Here is a 12,420-nt window from a genome sequence, read left to right as displayed (position 1 = left end):
TTTTTTTTTTTTCCCTGGCAGACTCTACAACAGAAATAACATAAACTTATGTTTACTTCAGGTACAATAAAGGACATGTCTGTATTGATTAAACCAATAAGCTTCAGCTAGCTTTAATATTACTTATTATGGAATATTTTTCCTAGAATCATGTGAACCTGAAATTTGTTCTGGCTAGCATTTACTTAGAAGTATTTAATTTGTAAGCACTTTAAGTCAATTAAATAGAGCTCATTTACAAGTTAATTTTTATGTAAGACAGAACCAGATATCTTAATTTTTCTGCTTGAGTTTAAAAAAGCCTATTTTTTTTTCCCTTGGAAGCCCGGGTAGTTCCCTTACATCTCAAATGCATGGAAGAGAAATGCAGATTTCTCCTTGAAAACTGCCTTATACAGAACCCAGCTATCTTGGCCATTTCCAGCAATTACACCTCCCCCCACCATGACCCCCGCCCCAGGTTTCCGAATAGTAGATTCAGTTTAAACAAGTAACAGTAACAGACAATTTTATATATATAAATCTCATTGGCTCACATTTAGATACCTCACTTTCAGCAAAACCAGGAAGAGAGAACACAATTTGGACTCAGGTACCAAGACACACACACTCACACCACTCCCCACCCCCAAGATAAAACCCAGAGCAATTGCAAAAGGCTTTGATATAATAGCAGAGCCATTCGGGGGCATTCTTCTCTAGATCTCATGGAGTACTGAGGCCACACCATGTTACAATAAAATATCATTTTCTTTCATTGATGGGAGCCTAGCTGAAGTTCTCCCAGTTTTGAAAAATACACCGTAGCAGAACTCTAAGATGAAACAGAGCTCTGATTACTTATAACCAGTTATTCACGACCAGTGTTATCAAATATATGCAATGCAAAACCATCTCTCAGGGTCACAGTTCCCTAGCCCCAGAAAGAGATTCCCAGCCAATGCCCCATCTGTCCAAAAAGGGGAGAACCCCAACCAGTGCCCCATCAGAGATGAAGTGGAATCAAAGACCAAGGCTAGAAGGGAAAATCTCGACCAGCGCAGGAGGGAAGTCATCACACGTTAGCTCTATTACTCACCAAAGATGTCTGTTGGACTGCACCCCGCAGGCCTGCAGGCCTTGTGCTCATCCATCCTAAAGACTGAAGAAAGAGTCCGGAGTCAGCGATAGATACATCAGCAATTTAATAGATGGGAGACCTTACATGTCTGAAGCGGAAGGGTCCTGGAGCAGCACCCCACTCTGGACGGCAGACTGCAGGCAGGATGCAGCAGAAGCTGTCCTCACTGCAGGGGGCAATGAAGAGGCTACCCGTTGTTGGGAAAATTGATGTCAGGTTGGCCCAGCTATTACCAGGGAAAGCAGCAGAAGGGTTTGGTCCTCTTAGCCCCTCGTGCCAAGTACCTTCAAGGGTAGAGGTCTTCCATTTGTTAAATTATCAAAGGGAGGGGTAAGTGCGTAGGTATTTCCTGATTAGGCTCTAGAATTAAGGGGGAGGGCCTGTCATGCGAGTCCGATGTAAGTGAAGCAGGGACTGGTCCAGCAGGGGGTGTACAAAGAGCAAGTGAAGAGCCATCTTGGGCGGCCTGATACAACTGGCCAATGTGAGTGCCTTGTTTCCTTCACCACCAGAATCAAAAGCACTGTGGGTCAGTGATGCCAGCCCTGAAGCAAAGGCACTCAGGTACTTCCTGCATAGGCTGGGAGCCGCCACAGGCTGGGGGACAGTGTGCCATGGGTGAGACGTCCACTTGGGCCTGGGGCCCACGTTAGGTGCCAAAACTGTTAGCGAACCAGACTTGGATCTGCTCGCCTGCACACCGTAAAGCCGATCTACTGACGCTGGGTTGCGGTGAAGGAGTGCAGCGTTTACTGCAGGGCACCAAGCAAGAAGTTGGGGACAGCTGAAAAAAAGCGAATTCCTAGAAGGGCTGCAGCAAAGCATTTTTAAATGCAAGGTGAGGGAGGGGAATCCCAGGGTCTGTGATCAGCTCGTGCACAGTTCTCTGATTGGTAGATGGTGAGATAACAGGGCGGGGTCACAGGGATTAATATTATCAATCCTTATGCTCCAGTAGGTCTGGGGGCTACATGCTTCTGATCGTAAACTATAAATTTCTTCCATTTGGTGGTGGTTTTTAGCATCTGAAAAAGTCAAGAAATATGCATCAGATACTATTATCTGGGTACTTCAGAGAGGAGCTAAAGCAGAGGGTATGGGGGAGGGGTCTGTCCCGAGAAGGCCTCATAGGGTCCTGCTCAGTTACAATTCAAGTTATACCACAAGTTCCCCCCAAATAACAACATTCTATTAAGAAGACAATTACATGCAATGTAATATTGAAAAATAAAAGTTTATATATTTGCATTAAAAGACCCCACAAAAATATGACCATACATTTGTTTCTTATTCAGGATAAAGTCACCTCTTCTCTATGGGGAAAGATAGTCTTATATTCTGTGATGGTGTCCTTTTAATTTTTTATTGGTAATTAGCAAATGGCCTTTCTCTTATGAAACGATAGTGGCGATGGTTTTAAGTTTTTGAAACTTATTGTTGAATAGGTAATGTACAGAGTTCAAAGGGCTCCAAAGGTAAACGGTGGAAGTGAATCTACCTCCCTACCCCCCCCCCAGACTCTCAGCGATCAGTATCTCTCCCTGAGGGAGGCGGCTTCACGTGAGTCATTCCTGACCTGGTTAGTTCATGTGTTCACATGGAAAAAGGGCGTTACCATCCTCAGTGTGGCAAAAATTGGTTCTCTGGCATGGTGGTGAGGGTTAACAAGATCTTTGTTGCTATTTACATTTTATAAATGTATGCATGGGGCCACTTTGTGTCCTGTTCTGATTTGCTTGGGATTGGGATGCAGTCATTGGCCAGGTGCACCAATGGTAACATTGTTCCTGTGGGGAAGCAGGATCTACTGTGTGATCACAGGACTGCTCCTGTCTGATGCCATCTCTGAGGTCCTTCCAAGAAGCTGTGCTCTGCAGCACTTGTTTGTGCATGTGCCCAGTTTCCCTCTCCTGTGGCCTTAGGGCTTGTTTGTAAGCAGGCTGTGTGCTCTGTGGTAGTGGAACCACCTGGATCTCAAGATCAGACCCGGAAATGCATATTTGCTGATAATAATGCTGATTAAAGATGACAAGCACATGGCAGCCCAGGTTGTACTCTGACTTCCTGCACCCGTGCAGACATCACTAATCAGTCATTGCACATTTTCCTATGAGATCATACAGGGCTTTAGAATCTGACTCAATGTAGTTTTCTGGGACGTGGGCAAGGGAGGTGAAATGCAGCACTATTATAATATCTCAGTACACTGGTTCCCAGCCTTTGGCATTTTATATAGATGAGTACAAATTTTTGAAAAATTCAGATGGACTAATACAAAGTTCTCAACTCTTTGTTTTGGCAATATTAAAAAAAATTTAAAATTGCTGCTATTTAAAAATCATCATTTGTTCATTTTAAAGAAAGTACATTTTTAACACCAAAAAAGGTGGGCAAAAGTTTCAGAATGAAGGACAATGGGCATGGTTAACTTTATTTAAAAAGAAAAAATATCTCATAGTTCTCATTTTAAAATCACTGCTATTTAAATTTACCTTTTGTTCATTTTTTAAAAATATTTTTATTGAAGTATAGTCAGCTTACAGTATATCAGTTTATGCTGTACAGCATAATGCTTCAGTCATATATGAACAAAGATATATTCATTTCGTATTCTTTTTCACCATAAGTTACTACAAGATACTGAATATAGTTCCTTGTGCTATAGAGTATGAACTTGTTATTTATCTATTTTATATATAGTAGTTAGCACCTGCAAATCTCAAACTCCCAGTTTATCCCTTCCTATCCCCTTCCCCCTTGGTAACCATAAGTTTGTTTTCTATGTCTGTGAGCCTGTTTGTTTTGTAAATAAGCCATATCATATGGTATTTTCCTTTTTCTTTCTGGCTTCACTTAGAATGACAATCTCCAGGTCCATCCATGTTGTTGAGAATGGCATTATTTTATTATTTTTGGCTGAGTAGTATTCCATTGTATAAATATACCACAACTTGTTTATCCAGTCATCTATTGATGGACATTTAGGTTGCTTCCATGTCTTGGCTATTGCATATAGTGCTGCTATGAACATTGGAGTTCATGTATCTTTTTGAATTAAGGTTCCTTCTGGGTATATGCCCAGGAGTGGGATTGCTGGGTCATATGGTAAGTCTACTTTTGGTCTTTTGAGGAATCTCCATACTGTTTTCCATAATGGCTGCCAGCAGTATAGGAGGGTTCCCTTTTCTCGACACCCTCTCCAGCATTTATTGTCTGTGGGCTTTTTAATGATGGTCATTCTGACCGATGTGAGGTGATACCTCATTGTAGTTTTGATTTGCATTTCTCTGATATTGAGCATTTTTTCCTGTGCCTATTAGCCATTTGTATGTCTTCATTGGAGAATTGCTTGTTTAGGTTTTCTGCCTACTTTTGGTATTATTATTATTATTATTATTATTATTATTATTATTATTATTATTATTATTATTATTATTATTATTATTATGTTGTATGAGCTGTTTATATATTCTGGAAATTAAGCCCTTGTCAGTCTCATCTTTTGCAAATATTTTCTCCTATTCCTTAGGTTGTTTTTGTTTTGCTTTTGGTTTCCTTTGCTGTGCCAAAGCCTATCAGTTTAATTAGGTCCCGTTTGTTTATTTTTGCTTTTATTTCTATTGCCTGGGTAGACTGCCCTGGGAGAACATTGCTAAGATTTATGTCAGATCATATTTTGGCTATGTTTCCTTCTAAGAGGTTTGTAATGTCATGTTGTATGTGTAAGTCTTTAAGCCATTTTGAGTTTATTTTTGTGTATAGTGTGAGGGAGTATTCTAACTTCATGCAGCTGCCCAGTTTTCCCACCACCACCTGCTGAAGAGACGGTCTTTACTCCACTGTATGTTCTTGCCTCGTTTGTTAAAGGTTAAATGCCCAAAAGTTTGTGAGTTTATTTCTGGGCTCTCTATTTTGTTCCATTGATCTGTATGTCTGTTTTTGTACTGATACCATGCTGTTTTGATTACTGTAGTTCTGTAGTATTGTCTGAAGTCTGGGAGGGTTATTCCTCCAGCTTTGTTCTTTTTCTTCAGTATTGCTTTGGCAATCCTGGGTCTTTTGTGATTCCGTATAAATTTTAGGATTATTTGTTCTAGTTTTGTGAAGAAAGTCCTGAGTAATTTAATAGGGATCACATTAAATCTGTAGATTGCTTTGGGTGGTGTGGCCATTTTAACAATATTAGTTCTTTTAATCCAAGAACATGGGATATCTTTCCATTTCTTTAGGTCATCTTTAATTTCCTTAGTCAGTGTTTTGTAGTTCTTCCCATGTAAGTCTGTTAAGTCTTTCACTTTCTTGGTCAGATTTATTCCTAAGTATTTTATTTTTTGGATGCAATTTTAAAAGTGATTGTTTCTTTTCTTTTCTGATATTTCATTTTTAGTATACAGAAATGCAACGAATTTCTTTACGTTAATCTTGTATCCTGCTACTTTGCCGAATTCTTTTATCAGCTCTAATAGTTTTTGTGTGGAACCTTTAGGGTTTTCTATATATAGTATCATGTCATCTGCATATAGTGACAATTTTATGTTTTCTATTTCAATTTGGATCCATTTTATTTCTTTTACTTGTCTAATTGTTATGGCTAGGACTTGAATACTATAGCAAGTAGAAGTGGTGAGAGTGGACATCCTTGTCTTGTTCCAGATTTTAGTGGGAAGACTTTCAACTTTTCACTGTTGAGTATTATGCTGGCTGTAGGTTTGTCATAAATAGCTTTTATGTTGAGATATGTTCCCTCTATACCCACTTTGGTGAGCGTTTTTATCATAAATGGGTGCTGAATTTTATCAAATGCTTTTTCTGCCTCAATTGAGGTGATCATGTGATTTTTGTCTTTTCTCTTGTTGATGTGGTGTATCATGTTGATTGAAATACTTAGGGAAGTGAACTAAAAAGGGTGGGCCTGGAGGCAGAGGGATGAGCAGGGAGGCTATGGTGAGGTCCAGGTAAGAGGTAAGGCGAGGAATCAGAGAGGGACTTGGCATCAGCAGAATCTGGCAATGGAGAATGATGACCTCAGATGACAGGATGCCTGGGGCAAGAATTGTTTGGGTCCTGCACAGATTGCAAATGCACGCCTCTGTGAGAGGGCATAGCAAAGAACGGGAGTGTTGGGTAAACCAGTTCCACGATGTCCCCCACCTCCATCTTGGTTTCTAAATGGTGACTGAAGAGTAGTCAGGGCAATGACACTCTAAGTATGGCCCGAGCTTCACAGGAGTTGGAAGCAGAGAAAGTTGGTCTCTGCTCTTGCCCATGTGCCCATCACCACCTATGTTGGCTACCAGCTCTCCTCCCTCATTGTGTGAAGTTCTCCTGCCCTCCCTTAAGATGGGATGTCTTCCATCTCCTAGCTTATCCCCTAGAGCTATGCTGAGGGTGAACCTGATGAATTATTTTGAGCTACAGGGAGATCAGAGGTCTATTTCTAGCTCTGGAATCAGACACCTCAGTCTTGGTGTCCAAACTGATGTCTAGGGATGGATCCTGGTGCAGGGGAGGGACATAGTGTGAGCCGGCAGATTGGTGCCACCATGAATTCCTGGTCTCAGGCCGGTTCCTGTTGTTCTCATTGGTTCTCTTCCCCACTCCCATTGCACAGGCTCTTGTTCCCCTTGTTTGCACAAGAAAGCAAAGCCATCAGCCGAGGCACTCTCTTAACCTCAGGCTGGATCTCTGCTTCTTGGACCCTTCTCTGTCAGTTGCCCTCTGCTCTGTGCTGGCAGCTAAGCACACTCAAGACTCTCCAGAATTACAGAGCCACCACCCACCCAGCCACCTGTGTCCTCCCTCCTTCCTTCCCACCAACGCCGCAGCGTGGTCCCTGCCCCTCCACCCGGGGAGTTCTCAGTCTGCTCACCAGTAGCCCCCTTGTCACCACAGCCCCTGGGGCTGCCCCTGCCCGACTGCTGAGGCTGGAAACCCTCATTGTCCTTGACTCCGCTCTTTACGCCCCTCGCCTGCCTCCTCGTCACCATTCTGATTCTGTTTAAATAGCCCTGAACCCATCACCCTTACCTGCAAGTTTACTCTCTTAGAGCCACGATTCTGTTCTAAAAGGTCAAGCTGATCAAGCGTTTAACTTGCTGACGACCCCTTAGCGAGTCCACGTTTTCCTGAGTCTTCACCGACCCCAGCCTACCTGGCACCTCAGAATCAGGCACAGGCTCACACCTGTGCGTCATCCTGCACTTCCCTGGTCCCCTGGCCACCCTCCCGCCGGCCCCCGCCGGCCCCTCCCCTCCACCGGCCTCTCCCATTGGCTCTGCAGACCTCACTGAAACGACCGCCTCCCCGCACATGCGAGCACAGTAGGTTTGCCTGTTTTCTCCCGTCTGTCTTACTACCGTGAGCTACATAAGGCCAGGGATGGTGTCTGTCCTGTTTCTTGAAGAATCCCAATGCCCAGCCAAGGAGACGTAGTGACTTGGATGCAGAATCAGTGAGCGACAGGACATAGTGGGTGAGGGGTCAGAGAGAGAAGCTGAGGATGACACAGGTTTCAGGATGGAGGAGGAGGAGAAGAACAAGCGTTTGAAGGAAGGATGGCCCTGAGGCCATCTCTGGAGTGACCGGATTTCCTGGTGGAGGTATCTGGTTGGCAGATGGAAACAGAATCCACAGTACAGACTGGGGTGTCATGGGGCAGAATGAGGATATCTAACAAATATGTAGGAGAAAAAATATTCCCAGTCTTAACACAGGAATGGCAGTTTGATGTCCTGAGGTATCCTTTGCCAACTCCCTGGCCATATTGCCCTAGTAGAAAGTAAAAGTGGGTTGGACAAGTATTTCTCAAAATGCGGCCCACTGGCCCCTGTGTCAGTCACCTGGGGCGGGGAAGGCATTTAATGCAGATTTCTGGGCCCCAGCCCCTACTGGCTGGATGGGAACCTGAATGTTAAACAGCTCCTAGCGGATCAAAGACTGAAACTTGACCAAGCAGCATGAAGACTCACCCATGGGGGAGGATTTGAAGGGGTCGGCTGGCTCAGTTGCAGTGACAGAACTGGACAGGGGAGTAGTGTGCCCCTAGGACAGAGGCAAGCTGAGGGGGGCAGAGCCTGGAAGCCTCGGGCTAGAAACAGGAATGGGTTTGCCCATCGTCCAGGCTGGGCTGGGACGCACGCTCCTCTGCGGGGCTCTTTGAGAAGCCGACCTCCTCGGCCCTTAGGATCTGAGTGGGGGTTTTATCGCCTTTTCCTCCAGCACAGGGCCTGGCACCTTAGAGACACGGAGTGTCTGCTGGCGGCATCAACACATTCATTCTTAACATTCAAGTATGTTACGGTTCTGTGACAGGACCGCGTGGTTCTGAGGGGGCTGATGGCAAGGTGTTCCTGTGTGAAGTGGCTTCTGCATTTGTTAGCCTGCATCTAAGGGAGCTGCTTAAAACTGAAGGGTGGTGTCCGAGGAGAAGGAGGACAAAGATGAACAAAAATACTGCTCTGATTCACAGATTTTCCCCGGGCCAGGAAATGAATACAGTGAGTCATGAGAGGATGGGGTGGAGGTGGGACTGGCGGATAAGGAGATCTTTTTTTATTAGAATGGGTTCATGTCAAATATGGAGGGCACTGTGGATGTCTGTGGACTGTTTGAACGTTATCAGTAATAGAATTAAATGGCAGAGTTTATACACAAAAAGGAAAAACTGAAAAGTAAATGGAAGCAAATAATATATATGTGCATTTATAAGAATTGGCTGGCAAGTCAAAGTGTAACATAGAACAGAAAATGCCAAATGGTAAAAATTACCCTATTGAAAGATTATAATTCTGCTGAGTGGTAAAACGCAACAATTTGTATGAAAAAGAACATCTAACACAAAATGACAAAGGTTGGTAGTAAATGATTGGTTATAGATAACACTGGGATTCTAATCAAAGCTTTAGGAGTGGTAATATTCACATCCAAGGATAACTTATAGCAAGAATATTATGCAGAATAAAGGGCTATTACATAGAGATAAATTACATAACAGGGATACATCATGAGCCTTTATGCACCAATACTATAGGACAAAAGAAGAAAGGCCAGCCCCAGACTGGAGTGGGAAATGTTAACTCCTACTGTTTGCCCGAGACAGAGTTGAGGAGCAGACAGGGCACAGAAGATACGGAAAATACACTCGAGGAAGAATTAATCCATCTCAGATTGTACGAGCTAGCACTGTACAGTAGGATAGCCGTGTGGCTGGCTGTTGAGCACCTGGAAGTGTTAGCATAGCTCTAAGAACTAACTTTTAAATTTTATTTAATTTTAATTAAAATTTGTTTATAATGTGAAACTGTAAAATATTTTTTCCTGTTAAGTCCAAATTGTCTCAGGACAACTACATTTTGCTTTAATCACTGAAAATTTAGCATCCAAATGTAGGTATACTGTAAACATAAATACTACATTTTAAAGACATTGCAAAAATAAGAATGCTCTGTATCTCATCAGTAATTTTTATATTAATGTTGAAATATAAGAATTTGGATAGAGTTAAATATTAACTTATTTCACATGTTTTCTTTTACCTTTTGTAATGTGGCTACTAGAAAATATAAAATTACATTTACGGCTCACACGTTTCTGTTGGACAGTACTGCCCTAAGAAACAAGACACTTGCTTTGAAGGTTTTAGAGAATGTTTACAAAACCCAATCATTAATAGATTATGTTGTAAGAGACAATTACAGTCCAAGAGACTTGAAATCCAAAGAGAACTTTCCTTTATTAAAAAAAAGGCAGATCAGAAAAGAAAACACTGAGTCTAAAAATGAAAATGAAAACATTAAACATCAAAACTTGTAGGATGCAGTCAGCTTGAACACAGTCCCAGAGCAGTGGTGTCTATCCCTTCTAGGGTCAGATACCTCTGAGAATCTGATACAGAGACCCCTCCCCCAGAGAAACGCAAGCACTTGGAGAATGTGGCGTATAATTTGAGGAGGGCTGCACAAATCCAGAAGCCCTCAGGCTATAAATGCCTGTATCATCAAAACTGAAAATAAATTAACTAAGCAGGCAATTAAGATTCAAGGACAATAAAACAAAACCCTCAAGGAAACTAGGAAAAGGAACAAGATTAAAAGCCAGGATAAAAACAACAGAATTGTTAAATCCAAGAGCTGTTTTTTTTTTTTTAAATCAAACAAAACTGAAAAACAGCAACTGCTAGAATAATCAATCAAGGAAAAAAAAACAACCAACACATAAATAGTTAGAAACAAATGAGAAGAAGCATACATTACGGAAAAAAAGAAACAAAAAAAAACAGGTTTAGAATTAGGGGACTACTCTGCACAATTGCATAGTAATATGCTGGAAAAACTCATTTTTTTTCCTGTAAAAATCCAAATTGCCAAAATTGACATAAGAAATAGAAAACCTAAATCAACAACATAAAGAAATTCTTATATTTTCTAATACATAAAATATAGATTTCCTGCTCCCCCCAAAAGCAGCAGAATGTCATGAATTTGCTGGTAAATTTCAGATTTTTGAGGTGCGATCCACCCTTTCAACAATCTATGTAAAACAAGTATTTCCTGGGCGCCTGCTCTTATCAACACCAAGATACATAGTCAGCCCGATCTCAAGTCGTTGTCACATGGGGTTAACTCTCCTGTGTCACAGAAACGACTGGAAGGTCATCAGTTCATGCTGTGAAACAAAAATGACCTTGATCCCTAGACCTGATAAGGGCGCTAACTTCCTAAGCTTTGCGGTGATACGAGATACCAACAGGAGAGAAACACACTGGTGTGTGCACGTATAACTGCACATTCCCTCTTCTACAGTTAAAAGTCACATACTTAAATAAGGGAGGCAGATAGGAAGTTATTTATGTAAATAGTGCATGTAAATTAATAAGGGCTACATCAAGACCTCCAAGTAAGCAAAGTAAGATTTAAATAAGAGGTGCTAACTTGTAAATGCTTACAGACACATTCCAGCGCAAATGAAACAACTGCTCTCTTACATGTTAAACTGACTACCCCCACAGCAAACATTTCCTTGTCAGCGCTCTGATCGGAGCTCTGGCGGTGCCAATTTTCTCGAATGTCGTGTGGTTTCATGAAATGGGTAGACTGAAACATGGCTAACCTGCTAGCAAGGCAACGAAGGCATAAAATAGGCAGCAGCCAGCCAGAGAAACGCTGAAAAGTGCTGCTAATTTCAGCGTGTTTGCTTGTTCTAAGTACTGGGCGATTCTGTTTGGGTGATTTTAAGCTCACTTCAACAGACTAACTCCTCTATCTGAACAGAGCGTTGAGTAACAACAGCCCAGACAAATGCTGTTTTTAGATTATTAAAACAAAATGTGCTTTTCTTACTTCCATGCTTGTTTAAAGAAAAAAAAAAAAAAGAGACTGCCCCCAGTGTCTGTCTGCATCTTCCCATTTCCCTGGTAACTAATGCTCGTTGAGAAAAATAACATTTAGAGAGAAAAATCAACACTTTAGTCTTATCCAAGCACCTTTCTCCTTATCCAAACTTTCCTCCTCATCAACTTCTGTTTTTTACCTGCTTCATTACTTTGGAGTTCTTGCCAGAAGTGCTCAATGTCAAAAATTCTTTTTAAAGTTGACCTGAGAATTTTATTTTTTAACTTTTTTTCACTGTGACCTGAGAATTGTAAGTGAAGTGGTGGGAGGCTGGTAAATCTGGTTCCAAGCAGAGTAAGGTGCCCAGGGCAAACATTAACAACCATGCAATTACCCGGCACAACAGAGTTTTCTAATGGCCTCTCATTAGGTATTAATGACATGAAATAATTACTGTTAAAGTGACCTTTTCTTGTCAAGGGGGAGTAAACAAGTGAATCATTTAACATCAATATAACATAACAAGATAATATGAAAAATCTGCCTTTAAAAACTTCTATTGGCAAAGTGTACTTTTTATAAAGATTTTTGTTGGATTTGTTGGGATCAAATCCCTGGCTCCATGACTTCCCAAATAGGAACATAAAGCTATGTGATGGCATCGTTGGAGGGGGTGAACTGGTGTTGTGGAATCTGAGCAGTGCAAATGGCTGGAGGCTGGTGGTTCTTGAGTGCCACGTCAGATTTATCTACATCTAATTTGCAAAATACTTTAACGCATTTGACAGTTTTTCTTACCTCATAGAGATTCAGCTGCTGTGGCCAAATTGGTACAGCTAATTTAACAGTGGTTATAAAAACAAAGTTTCTTATGTAAATAAATCTAACATTCACTAATTGTTGCATAAAGTGTCATCCACTGTATGAGGACAGAATCCAAGCTAATAAATTGCTTGGAAAAATACCACCTAA

This window comes from Camelus bactrianus, chromosome 32 (genome assembly GCF_048773025.1).
Source record: "Camelus bactrianus isolate YW-2024 breed Bactrian camel chromosome 32, ASM4877302v1, whole genome shotgun sequence".
Classification (NCBI taxonomy): domain Eukaryota; kingdom Metazoa; phylum Chordata; class Mammalia; order Artiodactyla; family Camelidae; genus Camelus; species Camelus bactrianus.
The sequence above is the reverse complement of the archived record's forward strand: the minus strand, read 5'-3'. Positions refer to the sequence as shown.